The 20188-nt window shown below is 46.3% G+C and overlaps 1 long non-coding RNA gene and 1 pseudogene across 2 annotated transcripts in view; one reads left to right on the top strand and one right to left on the bottom strand.

Annotated features, from left to right (window-relative positions):
- LOC311580991 overlaps positions 1–20188 on the bottom strand; it is a 310197-nt gene that overhangs the window by 271639 nt on the left and 18370 nt on the right. The window lies entirely within an intron of this gene.
- The window catches only part of LOC311580259 (zinc finger and BTB domain-containing protein 12-like), a 52967-nt pseudogene that overhangs the window by 29586 nt on the left and 3193 nt on the right, over positions 1–20188 (top strand). Inside the window, exon 3 of the transcript XR_014783540.1 lies at positions 18211–18344. The product of XR_014783540.1 is annotated as a zinc finger and BTB domain-containing protein 12-like (transcript). The remainder of the gene's footprint in view (positions 1–18210; positions 18345–20188) is intronic.

Raw genomic sequence — 20188 nt, 5'->3', positions numbered from 1 at the left:
AGACGATGGGTGGGGTGGGGTATTAGAGGACAAGACAAGGGAAGCGTGTGGACACTATTGGATTATAATGTGTGTGTAGACGATGGGTGGGGTGGGGTATTAGAGGAGGACAAGACAAGGGAAGCGTGTGGACGCTATTGGATTATAATGTGTGTGTAGACGATGGGTAGGGTGGGGTATTAGAGGAGGACAAGGCAAGGGAAGCGTGTGGACGCTATTGGATTATAATGTGTGTGTAGACGATGGGTGGGGTGGGGTATTAGAGGAGGACAAGACAAGGGAAGCGTGTGGACACTATTGGATTATAATGTGTGTGTAGACGATGGGTGGGGTGGGGTATTAGAGGAGGACAAGACAAGGGAAGCGTGTGGACGCTATTGGATTATAATGTGTGTGTAGACGATGGGTGGGGTATTAGAGGAGGGCAAGACATGTAGAAACATGCAACCTAGTGAGACTATGGCACAAAAATAACTGACTTGTTTTCATTATTCATTACTCATTAATATACAACAATCAAAAACAATTGGGGAGTATACATACTAAAGTATTAAATAACAAGAGGTTCAATTCATCTGGCAGTTAAGCTGCAAGAGTCGGGTGTGGTGGCACCCACCTTTAATCTCAGCACTCAGGAGGCAGACCCAGGCAGATCTCTGTGAGTTCAAGGCTAGACTGGTCTACAAAGGGGGTTCCAGGACACCAAGGTGTATCACACAGAGAAGCCCTGTCTTGAAAAACCAAAACCAAAACCAAAACCAAAACCACCAGCTGATCCCTGGGATACTGGGGATGAATAATTGGGTTTCCTTTGTTGAGAGGTGGTAAAAATAAGGACGCAGCTAGCCTCTGTGGTGCACACCTGTAATTCCAGCACTCGGGCACTCAGTAAGGCAGAGAGAGGCAGACAGATTCCTGTGAGTTTGAGGAAAGCTTATTCTATAAAGTGAGTCCAGGATAGCCAAAGGTACAGAGAGAAGCCTTATCTCAAAATAATAAATAAATAAATGTAAGGACACAAAGGCAGGGGGACCAATCAGCTAGGCTCTCAATGCCTGTTCTCCAAGCTTTGCAAGCCTCAAGTGTGTCATAAATGGGGTGATTCTGGACAACAGAGATGGCAGGTTTGGCCTCAAGGCAATGGGTGGATGAGGCCTCTCAGAGGTGCCTCTGTCAAGGAGACAGCCTAGCACAAGGAGCTATGGTGTTCTAACTTGCTAGACAGGATCTTGAAATAGTCGAAACATTCTTTCAAATTCTTTACAGTGTGGTCCCTTTTCAAATGTCAGCCAGTGTAGGAGAGTCAGGCGTAGGGTAGCTGAGGTAGAAGTGAAGAGGTGTGTGTCCCTCACAGTGAGGCTTCAGAACAAATTCTGTCATTTCCAACTCAACATTCCTATTTTGGGGCATAGTTCCCAGTGGCTGATAGTGTGGCTGCCATTCCTTACTTAGTATTCTCCGCATGTACTCACGTATATTATTTTCTTCTCCCCACACACACCCTCCTGCTGGAAGCAGAGTTTCCCTGATGAGCTCCGCTGTCTGAGTACATGAAGTATAGAGAGTTAGATCACTGGACCTTGTTCCATTGCGTTTCCACACGCAACGAGGGACAAAGCTGCCTCGGCACAGTTCAAGGCCTTTTCCACCTGACAAACAGAATCAGTGGACTGTACATTAGTAAGAGCTTTTTGGTTTTTTAAAAGGCTCATCGTCATAGAGTTTATATGCTTTCAGACACCCAGCGTTTGAACTTGAAAACAAATAGATATGTAGCTCTCCCTGCCATCTGTAGCCCATTTTCCATGGTTCTAGGTACCTGTGGTCAATATGGTCTGAAAATGTTAGGAGAATAATAAAGTTATGAGAGAAAATAAAGTTCTTGAGCTTGTACATTGATTCATACCTTTCTATTATAATTTCCTTACATTTTATTTACTAGTTGTTGTTAATGCCTCTCTGTGCTTAACTGCACATTAGGGACCTGAATGTATATGAAAAACAGTGTACATAAGGCTTTGAACAATCTGCAGCTTTAAGGACTGCTATGGGAGCTTGGAGATGTTGGGGACGATAGGCCATATGGCCAATGTTCAACCATCTTGTCTAAGTCTGCACCTTTAAGTCTCTGTCTTTCCCAGAGCTTGCCTTTCACCAGAAACTAGCTGACCCTGTTTTTGTCAGCAGTTAGACTAAAGACAGATAGGGATGGAGCGACCCTGTTGTGAGTCAGCTAGATGAAGACAAAGCAAGATACCCTGTGTGGCAGGACATTATGACCCTGTCTGGAATTCCCTATGTTTTGAGAAAAGCCTGCAGCTGGGTTGCTATAGCAATATGCTTCCCTGCCTTCTGAACTATAAAAGCTGCTGCCTGACTAATAAAGATTGAGAGTTTGATCAATCAGACTTGTTCTCCTTTCTTGTGTCCTGCATTCTCAACAGGTGACCTCCCTCCTGTTTTAGTCAAACCCCGGAGGTCGGGTCATGGAGTTCGGAGCCCATCTCCCTTGACTAAAAGGGACCTGGTTCAAGTCCTCTGCAGTTATTACCTCAGGTTGCCACTAGTTCTGTTGTTGTTTTTGGGGTTTTTGAGACAGGGTTTCTCTGTGTAGCCTTGCCTGTTCTGGACTTGGTTTGTAGACCAGGCTGGCCTCAGACTCACAGAGATCCTCCTGCCTCTGCCTCCTTGAGTGCTGGATTACAGGCGTGCGCCACTGCATTTGGCTAAATTGCCACTAGTTTGAGGCAAATGAGTGCTTACAAGTAGAATACACGTGACAGCTGCCAGTACAGCTCAAAGCTTCCATTTTGCAATTTTCTGTTTCCTTCTCCCTAGTGGTCTGACAAATCCATTCCCACACAGTGTGAAACATGCATCAGAGTTCACAGGTCTGCTTCCACATGTGGATCTTCATGCCTGTGTTTCAACCTCAGCACTGATGGTTCAGCACCTTGATAACTGCCTCCTGCATTATTTGTGACTTTATACCTCCTGACTGTCCACCCTCTTGTGTTTCACTGATAACAGGACCTCACTAAAGGGAGAGATAAACTCAAGGCTCTAGTTCACTTTCATAAAATAGGCCTAAAGCTGAGAATCAACCAGGAGAACAGCTTTGGGGGTTGTGCACTTTGTGTTTCTGCCAATCGGCACAGATACTCTAGCACTGACAGTTTGGCCAAAGATACTTAGAAAGCACAGGGCTCCTTACAGCCTTTGTGGCAGCCATGGATCAGCTCTACAGCCCGAGTTCTCCCAGTCTAGAACTGTGTATTAGGGTTCTGGTTCTAGACAATGGCTGCTGCTCCAGAAAAAATCACATACCCTCACCTTGCAAAAACACCTCTGTTTGCCCATTTGATTTATTAGTCAAAGAAAAACTCACACACATACTCTGTTTTTTAATGTTTAATTTTTTTATTAATTTATTCTTGTTCCATCTCAATGGTTATCCCATCCGTTGTATCCTCCCATTCTTCCCTCCCTCCCATTTTCCCCTTACTCCCCTCCCCTATGACTGTGCCTGAGGGGGATTACCTCCCCCTGTATATGCTCATAGGGTATCAAGTCTCTTCTTGGGCACATACTCTCAATTACTCTCAGCCCTACCATTAAAAATGAATGAATCCCAACTTTCATTAACAATGATACCTTTGGAAATGATACAGGGCAAAACTCTTACTCATTAATAAATCAAAATTTCTACACATTATAATTCAAACAGGCATTTGGATGCGGTGGTGCACACTTTAATCCCAGCACTTGGGAGGTAGAGACAGGTGGATCCCTGAGTTTGAGGCCAGTCTGGTCTACAGAGGGAGTTCCAGGACAGCCAGGACTGCACAAGGAAACCCTTTATCAAAAAACCAAAAACTGCCTTTCTGGCGATGACAAGCACCCTACGAGTACATGCCTCTGTCAAAGGACCTATCTCCTTCATCCCTCTCCAGGAGAAAAGAAAACACAAGGAAAAGCTCCTGGTCCAGAGCCCCAGGTCATACTCTACGGACATGAACGCCCAGGATGCTATGCATCACCATGGTCTTCAGACATGCGCACACTGTCATCTTGTGTGCTGACTGCTCCACTGTTCTCTGTCAGTCCACAGCCGGAAAAGCCAGGCTGACAGAAGGATGCTCCTGCAGGAGGAAGCAACACTGACAGTACCTAATTGAGATACTAATTGAGATATATATAATCAAACCAAAAAGCAAAACCAAAAAAAGGGTGGTTTTTCTCCATAGCAATTATGCATTAATTAATTTCCCTCCTCTCTCTTTAAGTACTGTATATAGAAAGGTGATCCACACATCAGTTTCTTCAGGTGACCAAAACTCTCCACCAAACCTTGGGATCATGGGGCTCTGTGGACAAGAACAGTTGCTTGCAACATTCTCTGTTTTCTGAAGCTCACTGAATACTCTCCATTACCCAGTGCTCCTTGGCAGCTGACCTCAGATAATAACTGTGTGGTGGGCAGCATGAGGCACACGGGTGGAGGGGGGGGCGGAGCAGCTGTTAGGATTTCCATACCTCTCCCGAGGATGGATAGTCACAGACGTGTCCAGAGAGGTGCATGTTTCCTGGGTGATTCTAAATGTAGCCAGGCTCAAAAAGATTAACCACCACACTGGTAAGGTGCGTTTGCTCACAAGTTCATCTGTCCCACTCCTGTGCCCACTGTGTGCAAAATCTGGGTGCTGTAAGGCTGATCTAGACTCCAAGTGCTTTCTTTTGCTTATTTGTGTTTCTAGCCCAAGATCTAGATGGTCAGTAAATGAGTCCAAGGAAAGATGGAGGACAAAGGAGGATGCAGGAGAAAGGAGAGGAAAGCAGCTGCGGCTTCTCTAATTTGCAAGAGTAGTAGAAGTAGTAGATGTCGCTCTCTGCATTCCATTTTTGCTTCTAGAAGTCCGCGAATTACGCCCTACAAATAAATGCCAGTCCACCGTGACTGTGTAGGATCTCCTTAGTGACTGGCCATCACCATCAGAGCTCACCCTCCCCCATACCTCTCTCCTGACAGCAGACTTGTGCTTGGCTCTCAGCCTGGCCCCTTTCTTCACTGCCCTCTGAGCTGCATTGCCAGTTCACTGTCCCCACCAGGTAAGTGGATGCTAATACAGCAGAGTGCTCTTCCCTTTACCTGTGCACCATCCCTGTGGGAGTAGGGAGCGGTCAAGCATGTTCTTGGGAGAGCTGAACTTAACAGAAAAGAGACACTTAGTTCCTATCTTGCCTGAGCTAGAGTCACCTTCCTGTGGAATGTGATGTAGTAGAAAAATACAAGTATGGAACTTAGGAGACAGTGTTTGCCTAACATGCGTAAGGCCCTAGAAGTGATGCTCAATATCACAAAAAATACATAGACAAAAAGTATGCAGAAAACCAACAATGCATTAGATGTCATCATCCCTCCATTCTACATCCATGACTCAGCTAACTAGGGCTCAGTGGTCAGAGCACTTGTTGCACAGACATGAGGACCCGAGTTCAGATTCCAGCAGTGTGGCCCCGTCTGCAGGTCACCCAAGCACTATGAGATTCCAGCTGTGTGGCCCTGTGTGCTGGTCACCCAAGCACTGTGAGATTCCAGCTGTGTGGCCCTGTGTGCTGGTCACCCAAGCACTATGAGATTCCAGCTGTATGGCCCTTGTGTGCTGGTCACCCAAGCACTATGAGATTCCAGCAGTGTGGCCTTTTTTTGCGTGTAACCCCAGCACTAGGGTGAGACAGAGAAGCAAAAACTGATGAGGCTTCCTGGCTGGCAGCCAGCCAAACAGTAGTGAGGTGCAGGTTGAGAGACTGGGAGGTCAAAGCCTGAACATCTTCCTCTGTCCTCCCCACATGTGCAGATGGACACTAACTGGCAAGAGCAAGAGTGGGGGTTTTTGGAAAACAATCACTTCTATTAGAGACTGAAAAGTATCTCAGACTGTCTGAGGAAGGAAATATGAGTGTCCCATTGTTCTACAGAGCAAGCTCACAATCAGTTGCAGATCAGAGCCTCTCACCCACATGCAGCCCCAGGGAAATGTGTAGAGGCCCAAAAATGACCCACGGACAGTCCATTGCCAAAGCCCAACCCAGCATGGGTGACAGCTCACTAAACTGGAAACTGGAGCACACTGCACAGCCTGCAGGCAGCTCAACAGGTTGGAGAGTGTCCTCTCCAAAATGACTCGGTTGGTCTAAATCTTTTCTGGGCAGTTGTCTCTGCTTTCTTTGGGGCTGTTGGTCTGGTCTTAGAGTCTTTGCAGCTAGGCTCGTCTGAGAGCCTTCTTTGCAGCTGTTCCTCAGGTCTAAGAGGGACTGTCAGGTTTTCCTGCTTACTCTGACTGGGCGGCAAATCTGGTCAGTTTCATGGACATCCTGAAACTATTTTAAGTTGTTTACGTCCCTGCTTCAGGAGCTTCCTTGCCAGATCTCTGAGAAACTGTTACTCAATAGAGGGCAGGGGTGGAGTGGGCGTAGCAATGCACAGCAGGGTTAGAGTGATAGAACAGAGAAATGATGTGATTGTAATCTCAAAAAAATTGTAAAGATATAAACAATTACTCATCAGTACGAAGGAACCAACCGTTGAAGCATGCTACAGCTGATAAATCTCTAGCGAATTATGCTGAATAAAGAGCCACTGGTCTCAAAAATACATAATTAAGTTTGTTTGTTGCTTCTTAAAAGATTACATTTTAGAAAAGGGGAACAGGTCATTTGTTGCCAGAGGCTAGGAGATGTGGGAATCCCCTTCTCTGACACAGGCATTTACTAGCACCTTTTTATTCTCCCCCCCTCCACCTCTTGGTATTCAGGGATGTGCTGGAGAAACAACCATCTCATCTCAACTAAAATGGAAAAAAAATGCCTAGTGTGGTGGGAGAAAACAACAATGCCAGCAGTGTTGAGGAAGCTGAGGCAGGATGAGCAAGAGTTTGGGGCTAGCCTAGGCTATGTACAGTGAGTTTGGGCTAGCCTAGGCTATGTACAGTGAGACTCTATCAAGAACAGATTAGAAAGAAGGAAGTGAGGAAGAAGAGAAGGAAAATTAAATAAGTTACCACATCCTTCTTGTCGTGCCAAAGCAAAATGAAGAGGAGGGCCTGGGGTTACTATCCAATGATCCCACTGCGTCATGGAGGAGAACTGGCCTCAGTAACACAGCAGCAGCAGCAGCAGCAGCAGCAGCAGCAGCAGCAGCAGCCGACCTTTCCCGTAGGTGGAAGTGCTGTCTGCTCTCAACTCCACCATGATCTTCACCCACCTTCCTTGGAGCCATTGAACTGTCCAGGGATTTCAAACAGGGCTCAGACTCTCCCCTCTCCTCGTCTATGCTGTAACTCCAGACCTTCTGCCAATCAACACAAACTTCTCTATGACACCACACCACTAAATTTCATGAGGGGGTCCTTCATGTAAACATCAGAGGCTCTGTAATGGACTACTTCAGAAAACAGCTGGCAGCTCCACCACGAGAGGCCAGTGCAACTTATTTTCTCTCTTGTCTCCTTATCTTTGACTTTGTTTATGTATTTGGTAGTACTGACACCAAAGCCGTGTACCATGTATGCCAGGCAAGGCTGCATCCTTCCATTCTCTCCAGTATTGCAATGTATTTATCAGGCTGAAGCTGGAACCCGGGAGCTCATGTCTGCCAGGCCAGTGCTTTCCCTCTGAGCCACACGCTCATGCTCTCACTCGCATGATTTAGATGGTACTTTGCTAATGAGGAAAAGTTTAGCCAATCTCAGCCTGAGAAGTTATGTCAGGCCTTTGATGACCCCTGGACAAGAGTTCTACTGAGAAATAATTATAAGGACCAAACCACTCAAGGTGTGAGTTGACTTTTCTAAATCTTCACCTGTTCCTGTTTAATACCCTTGAGAACACAGAGTTCAGAAAGGGATGTGGCCGGCTGAGGACTTTATTTTTTATTTTTTTATTTTTTCTTTTTTTGGTTTTTTGAGACAGGGTTTCTCTGTATATCCTCGGCTTAGCTGTCCTGGACTCACTTTGTAGACCAGGCTGGCCTCGAACTCACAGCATCCGCCTGCCTCTGCCTCCCGAATGCTGGGATTAAAGGCGTGCGCCACCATACCCAGCTACTCCGCTGAGGACTTTATAAACCAGATACTCATTACTCTTTGCACCTGCCCGTGTGGTACTCTGGTGTTGTCCAGGAAGAAAAAGCCTCATGGGCATACATACTGACTCATGCAAAACCACAGACAACAAGTAAAGTTTGATTCCCTTTTCCAACGATACTTAATCCAGATTCCATTCTGTCTTCATCACGGACCGAAGCCGTTCTGTCCACTGGGGTTATGACCATTGGCACCATTAGATCCAGATGCTCAATATTAACTTCCCTTCTCATAGGAAACCCAACAATGCACCTGGCCTTTTGTGTAGACATTTACTGGACTTCCTCTCACGCTGTATTTCTCTCAGGTTCTCAATTGGGAGCCCAAGGAGTTGAGATTCCTCATGAGTCTATTCTAGTAAGTGTAGATGATGCTTTACTACTTAAAAAACAAGTAAAGGTTTAAGACTGATTTTGCATTATTTATTAAGAACTAAGCTCAGGAGAAACAGAAAACCTTCAAAGAGGAATTAAAATATGCTGCAACAACAACAAAGCCTCCTTGCTTCTGGCATGGTGTACCATAGGAAGGCAAATGCCATTATGTAAAAAGGACAAACATGCAGAATTTCCCAAGACTGACAAAATGACCTTGAGCACTCCTGGGGGCAGCTGTATGTCACAGGTATTAACCTTTCTCACATCAGACCCTCTTTCCATGAATTATGTCCTTAGTTCCTGGACCTCTACCCTAGGAAAATGAACTGGGACCTAAATACAGCTCTGCCACGGCACTCAAACAGGAGCACCTCATTAACAAAACCCATTCAATCCCTTGTTGTTCACAAACAACCCAAATTCTGGGAGTATTCCTCAATTACATGAGACTCATCTGCTGCCCATTTGCTTTCCTTCTAGTCTGTTTTTAATTGGCACAATTATAGATATTTACCGGGTACGGAATGCTAGTTGCATACATGTATACAGTGTGAAATGGTCAAGACTGAGTTACGTATGCAACACCTCAAATAGTTTTCATTTCCGTTTTAAGTTTGTTTTTAAAAAATGTTTGTTTTATATTTAATTACATGTAGGTGGTGTTTTAAAGGAAAATCTTCTGTCAGGGGCTGGAGAGAATGCTCAGCAGTTCAGAGCGTTTACTGATCTTGCAGAGCACTGGAGCTCTCACTTCCCAGCACCCCTGCTTGGTGGCTCCCAACTGCCTATAACCCAGCTGCAGGGATCCAGCTTCTCCTTTTGACCTCCTTGGGCACCTGTACTAGCTAGTGAACAGACCCTACACACAAATACACGCATGCACACATCACCAAAATATAGTAAAAATACATCTTTTTTTTTTTTTTTAACTGGGGAGAGCAACATCAAAGTGGAAGTTTAGGCAGTGAGGTGGCTCGGCAGGTAAAGGCAACTTGCCACCAACCCACCAACTCAGTTCAGTCCCCAGGACCCACATGGTAGAAGGAGAGAACCAATTCCCAAACGTGCCCTTGTAAGACTAAGACCTCTAGAGAGATCTCTACTCTATTCCCGGAGTCCCCACTAGGAGAGTCCGTTGTCGATGCAAATGCATAGGGATAGGAATTTATGGAGCCATCGTGATGGGGTCTGTCCAGCTCTTTCAAGCTGCAGACCCCGAGAAACAGAGGCACAGGCCTTTTATAGGTTTTAGACAAAGAAATGAGTTTCACAGTATGTGATTGGTTGGCATTTGGGCAGAAAAGCTGCAAGCAGGGAGTTACAAGTCTTGGCATTTGATGGTTGGATAATGGGTGGAGGGGCAAGTTAACCTATGGAAAAGATTGGTTGAAGCAGTCACAGGGGGCATTTAGGAACTTTTTTAGTTGGGGAGGGGTAGTGTAAAATTTAAACACAGCTGGTTGTCCTTGAGTCCAGCTGGACCCTGAGCACAGACTGAGACCTTGACTCAAGTTGGACTCTTCAAGGTTTTTCCTGTCCCTGACACACACACACACACACACACACACACACACACACACACACACAGTGATCTGATACCTGTCTGTCCTTTGTTCAAGCTGGACCCTCTAGAAATTTACATGCTTTGGCCTTAATGGCGGTCTTTAAGGGAAGACTGAGTAGGCCGACTTTTACATTTTCCCAGACTTTGGCCTTAATGGGGGTCCTTAAGGGGGCTGGTTCCTTCATCCTCTGACCTCTGCACACCCATCATGGCACCTGCGCATGGCCCCACCTCTCTTCACTTTCTCTCCTCCCTCTCTGTCTCTCCCTCTCCATCTACACACACTCACACACATACACACACACACACACACACACACACACACACACACACACACACTTTTTACATGTTTTAGAAGAACATTCAAATGCAAAAACCCTGAACCTCAGTAAACACTTCAGCTGACCTCTATGTCAAAAAAGGGCCACATAATAACACAGAAAAAAGAACTCAAAGAAGGAATTGTTAACTGTAAGAGACAAACTCCTAATTTGAAATAAAATAAAAGCCAAATAGGAAAAATTAAAGCATTCATTGTAGATAAATATTTGGCTCGTTTGGAGGTAATTGATTGGTAATGCCAAAAAATTAAATATGGAATTTAGCAAAAATGCTTCTCTTGGCATTACACATAATAGCAGGAATCCATTGGTAATACCGTTAAATCACCATAAGCAGGCGAATTTTAGAGGATTGGCTAAGGGTGCTTCCAACACGATCCATACCTGCCTGTGACACAATCCTGGCAAAACCGTTTAGGCCAGACACGCATGAGCATCAAATGTCAAGGATCCTCTGAACACTGCAGGTGGATCTGACATGAGTGCTCCTTCACTAGGTTAGAAATGCACTCTGATTACTGTCCATTTGTCATCAGAGCAGATTGAAGCCCCTCTTTGCCAGAGAACTCCCAGTCTAACCATGGCAAAAACATGAAAACAGATAAATTCTTTTTTGTGTGTGGTGCATGTGCACACGGGTGTGTGGGTGGCTTATATCTCTGTCTGAGGGAGGCCAGAGGAGGACATCAGTTCACCATGTATCACTCTCAGCCTTTGTCCCTTAAGACACAGCCTCTTGCTGAGCCTGAAGCTAGGCTGGGACTCAGCCAGCATGTCTGGGGATCATCCTGTCCTCTTCTCCCCTGGCGCTGGGGTTATAGGTGTGTGCACAGCTGTGCCTGGGTCTGGGGGTTATAGGCGTGTGCACAGCTGTGCCTGGCTCTTGGGTTATAGGCGTGTGCACAGCTGTGCCTGGCTCTTGGGTTATAGGCGTGTGCACAGCTGTGCCTGGCTCTGGGGTTATAGGCGTGTGCACAGCTGTGCCTGGCTCTGGGGTTATAGGCGTGTGCACAGCTGTGCCTGGCTCTTGGGTTATAGGCGTGTGCACAGCTGTGCCTGGCTCTTGGGTTATAGGCGTGTGCACAGCTGTGCCTGGCTCTGGGGTTATAGGCGTGTGCACAGCTCCTGTGCCTGGCTCTTGGGTTATAGGTGTGTGCACAGCTGTGCCTGGCTCTTGGGTTATAGGTGTGTGCACTGCTGTGCCTGGCTCTGGGGTTATAGGCATGTGCACAGCTGTGCCTGGCTCTTGGGTTATAGGTGTGTGCACAGCTGTGCCTGGCTCTGGGGTTATAGGTGTGTGCACAGCTGTGCCTGGGTCTGGGGTTATAGGTGTGTGCACAGCTGTGCCTGGCTCTGGGGTTATAGGCGTGTGCACAGCTGTGCCTGGCTCTGGGGTTATAGGCGTGTGCACAGCTGTGCCTGGCTCTGGGGTTATAGGCGTGTACACAGCTGTGCCTGGCTCTTGGGTTATAGGCGTGTGCACAGCTCCTGTGCCTGGCTCTGGGGTTATAGGCGTGTGCACAGCTGTGCCTGGCTCTTGGGTTATAGGTGTGTGCACAGCTGTGCCTGGCTCTGGGGTTATAGGTGTGTGCACAGCTGTGCCTGGCTCTGGGGTTATAGGTGTGTGCACAGCTGTGCCTGGCTCTTGGGTTATAGGCGTGTGCACAGCTCCTGTGCCTGGCTCTGGGGTTATAGGTGTGTGCACAGCTGTGCCTGGCTCTTGGGTTATAGGCGTGTGCACAGCTGCTGTGCCTGGCTCTGGGGTTATAGACATGTGCACAGCTGTGCCTGGCTCTGGGGTTATAGGCATGTGCACAGCTGTGCCTGGCTCTTGGGTTATAGGCGTGTGCACAGCTGTGCCTGGCTCTGGGGTTATAGGCGTGTGCACAGCTGTGCCTGGCTCTGGGGTTATAGGCGTGTGCACAGCTGTGCCTGGCTCTGGGGTTATAGGCGTGTGCACAGATGCTGTGCCTGGCTCTTGGGTTATAGGCGTGTGCACAGCTGCTGTGCCTGCCTCTAGGGTTATAGGCGTGTGCACAGCTGCTGTGCCTGGCTCTGGGGTTATAGGCGTGTGCACAGCTGCTGTGCCTGGCTCTGGGGTTATAGGTGTATGCACACTGGGCCCCCACCCCGACCCCTTCATGCAGAGGTTCCAACGCTACATGCCACCGAGAGATGTCTGTGTCTGTTTTTTGTTTCAAATTCCCTGGAAAGAGATTCCTAAGTGAGTCAGGTACCCATCCAACTGAGAGTTAAGATACATGGAGTAGAACACAGACAAATGTACATAGGGGTGTGTGTGTGGTGTGTGTGTGTGTGTGTGTGTGTGTGTGTGTGTGTGTGTGACTCTATTCTCATCAAAAAACTCTTTTATAAAGGCATTGGCTCAAATTCCAACATGCCCACTGTGGTGGTTTGAATAGGAATGGAGCCCCCACTCTCATGGGTTTGAATGCTTGGCCCATAGAGAGTGGCAACTATTAGGAGGTGTGGCCTTATTGGAGAATGTGTGGCCTTGTTGGAGGAAGTGTGTCACTGTGGGGCTGGGCTTTGGGATCTGATATATGTGTGGACACAGTCTCTTCCTGCTGACTGCTGATCAAGATGCAGAACTTGGGAGCGGGGGCTTCCTGGGTCTGAGCCCTCTCTGGGAGGGGTGTCTTCCCTGCAAGGAGCTCTTTGCTTACAGGAGGTAAGAAGTGGGTAAGGGGAGGGAGGGAGTCAGGTGATGGGGTGAATGTAGCCCCTCTGCTGGCTCCCAATCAGGCTGCTTCCATGGCTCTGACTCACAGAACAAAGGGACTGCAATGGTTATGTAAGTGGTACAGTGCTTGAATTTTCATTACATGTCCAGGGTTACAAGTTCAGTTACAATTAGAAAATATAACCAGGGTAGATTTTATTTTTATTATTAGCACTGTAACTCTATTTAAAGAATCTAAAGACTGTCTCCTCCAAAGCAAACACACTTTATATATGACAGCCTGCTTCTAGGCTGGCAATGTTTGGAGTTTGAGAGCACTCCAGATAGAAAATATCTGAACCAGTCTTTTTGTGAATAACAAATACTCATACCTAACTCCTTTTACTGTGTTTCATCATCCATGTTATACAGTAGGAAAAGTTTATTTTATTCAATGTATCTTACTTACTGAATTTTATTCCTCCAGGGATGTACCCTGTATAACCCCCTATCTTTATACTACATTTTCAGAGAGCTCTAAGCCTATAATAAAAAGAGACCTTTGAATCTGGAACCTATTCCCTTGGCCAGTCAGAGTTTGTCAACTGTCTGTGTTTACCCTACAGCAACTACAATGTATAAGTTAGCTCAGGGCCAGTTACTCCAAGAAGCTTCCTGGAGTAATTGCCTCGTCTAGCTATGCCTAGCTATGCACTTGTCTGTGATCTCCAGGGTATAAGGAAGACTTCCAAATCGTGGCCAGATAAAGTTAACTTTAGGTTTCTCTAAAAAGACTCAGACACAATTTGTCTCAGAAGAAGACATAAATTGAACCATAATGCAGAAGGTCCCCAATAATGCAACACCAAGAGACCAAAACCCAAAAGTTACAGATAAACAGCGATTGTAGCAATCTGCTGAGCTTTGCTGGAACTGTGTCAAACAGCTGTGCTGGCTTCATGACTCTGACTGTTTCCAGAGTCATGATATGGCTACGTCATTTCCCCCTTTGTGGTTTAATAACTTTAAAAGTTTGTAGATTTTTGTTGTGTGGCATGTAGAACATTCTTTTAGCCTTCAGAAGATGACCGGAAGAACAGGAGTTAAAACTGGAACAATTCCCAGAATTATTCCTGAATTAGTAATAAAAGACGACCAAAGTCCCTTCCCGAGACAATGGATGTTAGAGTCTGTCAAAATGTATTTGCAACTTCTTCAGCTGAGATAGGTCCTGACTGATCTGAGCTTACAGCTGCAATTTGTTGAAGCAAGTGTTGTATATTTATTGCCAAATCACAGTTATCCCTAGGCCATGCAAATGTGTCCTAACTGCTCCTCATGTTACTTTAGATGAATTATATGGAACTGGGGTAACACATATCTATTTAAACTGTGAGTGACAAGAAACAGTCAATCTAACCTTAATATTTTGAATCTGATTGCATATAAACAAAACTGCTTCTTCTAATGCATTTACTCTGCCCTCTAAATTTTTATCAATATTCTCCTGCGTAGTAAGTGATAATGAAACATTCTTAGAAAGCAGGTCAATATGTTCTGTATTATGCGTTTGTGGAGCCAATGGAGTAGCAGAGGCTGTGACAGATCCTAGCAGTCATTCCTAACATGAGAGCAGCAACAAATCTCTTAGGCGAGTAAGAGAATTAGTAATAATATCTAAAGCATAGGTTCCTGGGCCATCCGACCAAGCCTGGTTCAGACTTACAGGTAATAGCTCACCCAGAAATGGGGGCACAAGCTCTGAGACTGTAGGTCCTGGGCTGGAACAGAAAGGGTTAATACCCAACACACACACACACACACACACACACACACACACACACACACACACACACACACACACCTTAGGTGTTGGCTCTGCTGCCCAGGTGGGTGAAAGCCATGAGGTCAGATCAATATAATCTGTATCTTGTGAGAAGACTTACACTGGGGCCTTTCCATTGACAACGACTAATCACAAAAAGAGCATGCTGGAGAATATGATGTGGAAAACTATATTTAAATTCTTCTTGTAATTTAGTAATGCATTCCTCTAAAGTTTGATGAGGTCTTTCCACAATAGTTTGTCCTTGTGTGCTTTATGGAATACCTGTAAGGCTTAGAGAGACAACTATGGAGGGATATGAGGCAACAATTTTGAAGGAATCCATTTAAGTGTCCCAGTTTGCCACAGGTGTGCAGCGGGACCATGAGGAGTGGATATAAGAACAAAATCCCAAGGTTGTGTGTAATCAATTTACTCTTGTTATTTTTGTATATACATTTATATTACTATACATATATAAAATAAATTACCTACAGCAAGAAGAACCACGAAATAGGAATTATATAAATGTTACATTCATAGTGTTTTGGCTATTTGTATTTGGCAACCTTGAAGAAAATCCTTGCTATCTTGGTGAGTGTAAATCTGTATCTATCACATCTCGTCTTTACCAACTTAACACATCTATCTAGAACTAAAAACATCTTACCCCCAACTAAGCTTATTTGTAAGACTAAACTGTCTGGTCTTCAAACCTATCAGAGACTTGAGAAGGAAGAAAATTAATTACCTGAGTAGACAGGAAGTGCAGGTTAGCAGCTTCCAAAATGAAAAAATGACAGATAGTTTGCTATCTGAACAGTGACCCAAAGCTCTCTATGATTTGTCATTTTTTTCTTGTACTAATGTCAGGGCTTGTTTAGTGGGTGCAAAAGGAGCACGTGCAAGTAGGTGCGTCCTTGCAGCACGTGCCGCTGCACATCAGTTGCAGGTGCCATGCCCTGGCTTTCGTGCCTCAGCAGACCCTGCGGGGTCGTAAACCTATTATCCAGGCACCAGTATGTCGCTGCAGCAGGATGGGCCGCTGCTCTTCCCACGTCCCGCCAGCGCCACAGTCCCGTCCGGCCCACGCGCTGCCCACCATGGGTGCGGGCGGGAGGGGACAGCGTGGCTCGGGCAAGCCGGGCGCAGCAGGGGTAGGACGGGGCGGGGAGCCGGGCGAGCTGGAGGGCGGGAGGGGGAGGGGGGCGGTGAAGGGGCGGGAGGCGGTGGGAAGGGGCGGGAGGCGGTGGGAAGGGGCTGAACTGGTCCAGGCAGCGAGGGAGCGTGGGCTGCTGTGGCTGGGTCCCCCGCGTGGGTGGCTTGGGGCGGCCCGGAAGGTGAGTCCTAGCTCCCTCTGGCCTCCTGCGCCTGCGTCGGTCGGGCCTTCCGTTCTTTTGCGCCTGGCCTCCTCGCCGCCCTCCTGGTGCTGCCTGTGTGGGACATATGGAAGCTAACCTGAAGCTCTCAATCCAGGGCCACTCGGGCATTGCTTAGCTAGTTATTTGTCATTTTTCTTTAATTACTGTTTTCTTGTTTGTGTTTTGTAGGTCGTGTATCTTGTCATGAAACTTTACTCCTTTTTATGGTAAATAATGCCTATTCATCTTAAAAATATGGGAATCACTTTTAAGATGAATTTCTATGTCTTCTCAGGAAGAAACATACAAAGTTTCAGAGTTAATGTGCATTAAATATGTAACTCTGTAGCCTTAACTCCAGCTGAAAACAGAGATTCTTTTTTTAAATTTTATTTTATTAATTTATTCATATTACATCTCAACGGTTAAGATTCTGAATAGGAAAAACAACCCCCAAAATTGTTCTCAACAACCAGTCACTGTTAATAAGTTCCAGTGGCTGCATGTACTTCTATTGAATAGTCAAGCACAGTCTTTAATGGCTTCTGAAGTGGAAGGACCAAGGTGTTTAGATGTGGGTTTGAATTGTGCCTCTGCTAGTCATGTGACCTTGGACATGCTTTTCACCCATAGCTTGAAGACACCATTTTCCAGCTTGGTTAGCCAACTGATGAGCTGGTTCTTTGGTGAAAGGCGTTTGGTGAGACTGAGTCTAGAGCAGGTACTCAGTGAGTGTTCTCTGTGGTGAACTCCTGTAGCAGTGTACTGCACAGGGCCTGGCTCCTGGAGATGAAGCAGGAGAAGAAAATTCATCACAGGAGACCTTGGGTACCTGTGGTCTGCAGTGAGCAGGTCCTGAGCTTGGTATGATTTTGTGCCTCAATAGAACGCAAGGGATGGTAAGTCTCAGTACTAACCAGGCTTGCTGATACACACCTTTGATCCCAGCACTAGGCAGGCAGAGGTAGGCAGATCTCTGCTAATCAGCAGACAACCTCATTTATGTAGTGGGGTCCAGAGCAGGTAGGGCCTGTATCATTAGACCCCATCTCAAAGCAGAATAAATCACAGGGTAAGTTAAACAAACATTGAAAAACAACAAAAAAGGCCTCCTTTGTACTTGTAAAAACAGCAGCAACTGAAACATTAATGTGGATGTTAATGAATATTTAAAAAAAAGAAATTGCTTTGGACGCAACTTGAAAGTATGAGAAGAGTGCTCATTTCATGCTTTTTAGAGACAAGTTGCAGGTTCTTTTAGTATCTACTTGTGAGCCATGCACACGTCCAAGTCTTAAGTTCTGTGTTATCTTCCTTACATGGTTGCATTGGTGCCTTCACTGGTGTCCTTATCTCACGTGCTGCTCCTCACATAACGTTAGAACGAGCTTTTGAGAAAGAACTTGGATTTGCCTTTTCTTGCTTCAAATCCCCCAAAAGCTCTGAGTTACATACAGAATTGCGTCTAAGCGTCTTCTTTCTGCCTTCAGGGCAGCTGCTGACTTAACCTTAGCCTTACCTCATGAGTCTTCATGCTTTGCTTCAGGGTGCTCCCCAGACTGTTACACTGGACACCTCCTCTGGGCGGTGGCAGTTGCTCTGGTCTTATGGTTCCTAAAATAGAAGCAAGGCTCCCTCTTCCTGTTGTGTGACTATTTTGTTTGCTCTTTAATTGTGGGGAGCTGCAGTTGTGCTGGTACTGACTATTACTTGTTTTTGTCTGCAGTTTAAACATTGTGCTCTGCTAATTGCCTTCATTTTTCTTGTTTTGAGTAGCATTATTTGGCCCTTTGTTTGCTCCCTCTTGGGGACTTTCCACAGTGCTGTTCAATTGCTAGTTCCTCCCCTATATAAGCAGTTCTGTTACTCCCAATAAACGGCATTCTCTTAGCACTAACGACCCATTGTTGTGTAGTCTTTTCAATCTGCAGACCCTCGGAGTAGCCTAGACAAGCAGCGCGGGTGCTGAAAGTGGAGGTTCCACTGAGATACGGAAAGCAGGGAAAGTCTGATGGATTCCCCGGGGAAGCTGGCCAGCGCCTCTTGGAGGTAAGACACGGGTGTATTGGCATGGGTGCCACTAGCTCTTCCACCATTCTGGTGGGGAAACTAGTGAAACTGCTTAGGGAACAAGGCGCCGGCATTAAGTGTAAGATGACAAGAGATTTTATTCAAACTATAGAACAGAGCAGCCCATGGATTTTAGTCTCTGGGGGCCTAAATCTTTCTGATTGGGACCAGGTAAAGTCAGATTTGCAAAAGGCCTTAGGTAAGGAAGGCCCAGAGACGACTCCTGCAGCTACCTTTTCTCTCTGGAGGTTAGTGAGAGACGCTTTACTTAGCGAAGATAGGAAAGTGAAAGAAAACCTTGGGAAGGCTGACGCTGTTTTAAATGAAGTCCAGGAAAACCCCCTACAAGGAAACAGGAAATGGGCCACTCGGGCCCTGCAGAGGCAGTGTACAGAGCCTTGCAGACACCTGCCCAAGTGAATGTTCGAACAGTCACCCTTTCTATACAACTTGTCCCGCAAAGAAATCCCTTCCTGTCCGGGACCTTGTCCGAGGCACCCCAGGGAGGGCAGGATTGGACCTCTGTGCCTCCTCCCGAGTCATACTAACTCCTCAAATGGGACGCCAGGCTATAGGTACGGGAGTCCTGGGGCCCCTACCTTCAGGAACCTTGGGACTGTTACTTGGAAGAAGCAGTGCTGCCATGAAAGGGGTACGTGTGATTCCTGGCATAAATGATGAAGATAGCATGGGGGAGATTAAAATTATGCAACTAAAGGGGTTACTGTCATTTCCCAGGGTGCCTGTATTGCTCAGCTTGTGCTTATCCCTAAAATTAAGACCAACAATCCCTTTTAAAAATCATCCAGGTCAGATGAAGAATTTGAGTCCACTGGACCTCTTGCTTGCTGGGTTTCCACCTCAGGTGATTGACCCATGTTAACCCTTGCTATAAATAGTAGGAAGTTTCAGGGTTTGCTTGATACTGGAGTGGATTCCTCCGTTATTGCCCAGACTCACTGGTCAAACGCTTGGCCTTTGCAAGCTACCAGCACTCAACTTCAGGGTGTGGGCACAGCAAGAGCCCCTATGAGGAGTTCTAAGATTTTAACATGGAGGGATGACGAAGGCCACTCCAGGACTTTTCAACCATATGAGCTGCCTAGTATTCCTGTAAATCTATGGGGAAGGAATATCCTGGAGGGTATGGGGGCTGCATTGACTACGCAGCCTGTGCAAAGAATGCTTGCAGACTAGGGATTCTGTCTAGGGCCAGGGATTGGGAAAACGCTTGCAGGGAACGCAATTTTCCAGTATCCGATGACCTAGGCCCAGCTTGGCAGTCATCGGATAGACAGGGTTTGGGAAATTTTCCCTAGGGGCCATTGTAAGGCAGCCTCCTATAGCACCAACTGCTATTTCCTGGAAGAGTGATGATCCTGTGTGGATTGAGCAATGGCCCCTTTCTAAAGAAAAACTGAAGGCTGCCAAGATGCTTGCCAATGAGCAACTGACTGCAGGTCATATACAGCCATCTACTTCCCCGTGGAACACTCCTATTTTTGTAATAAAAAAGAAATCTGGTAAATGGAGACTTTTGCAGGACGTACAGGTGGTTAATAAAACCATGGTAGTTATGGGAGCCACTCAACCTGGATTGCCCATCCCTATGGCTATTCCTAAGAATCGGCATATGTTGGTTATTGAGTTAAAAGATTGTTTTTTCCCCATTCCTTTGCATCCTAACGAATGCCCCTGCTTTGCATTTAACGTGCCATCCACAAATTTAAGGCAGCTCTATCAGAAGTATCAGTGGATTGTGCTGCCCCAGGGTATGGCTAACAGCCTCCAATTTTCCAGCTGCTATTGATCCTATCCCTGGA

Source organism: Acomys minous, assembly GCF_964271855.1.
Source record: "Acomys minous genome assembly, chromosome: 13".
Lineage (NCBI taxonomy): Eukaryota > Metazoa > Chordata > Mammalia > Rodentia > Muridae > Acomys > Acomys minous.
The sequence above is the reverse complement of the archived record's forward strand: the minus strand, read 5'-3'. Positions and strand labels throughout refer to the sequence as shown.